This window comes from Dromaius novaehollandiae, chromosome 4 (genome assembly GCF_036370855.1).
Source record: "Dromaius novaehollandiae isolate bDroNov1 chromosome 4, bDroNov1.hap1, whole genome shotgun sequence".
Lineage (NCBI taxonomy): Eukaryota > Metazoa > Chordata > Aves > Casuariiformes > Dromaiidae > Dromaius > Dromaius novaehollandiae.
In genome coordinates this window covers 378,783-379,076 of record NC_088101.1, presented here as the reverse complement: position 1 = coordinate 379,076, position 294 = coordinate 378,783, and positions in this window count along the sequence as shown.

Below are 294 nucleotides of genomic sequence, written 5' to 3'. Positions count from 1 at the left end.
TGCTAGTGTGCATATTGGCATTATTTTACCCATTCTTGAAAGGCTTGTGTTGAATTAAAGGTCTGTTGAAGCACGAAGATTTTAAAATTATTTTCCTACCTTTTAATCTGCTGTACAATGAAGGCAAAACAGTTCTAAATAGGTCTTTCTTGGTTGCCTTGCTTGGAAGAGTGTATGATTTTCTCCTGACTAGTGATCACTTGCTGAAATGTTAATTGTTAGTGCAATTGTTAGTGTAACACTACAAATGTGTGTGTGCATAAATACAGGTGTGTGGGTAGAAACACTCAGGAG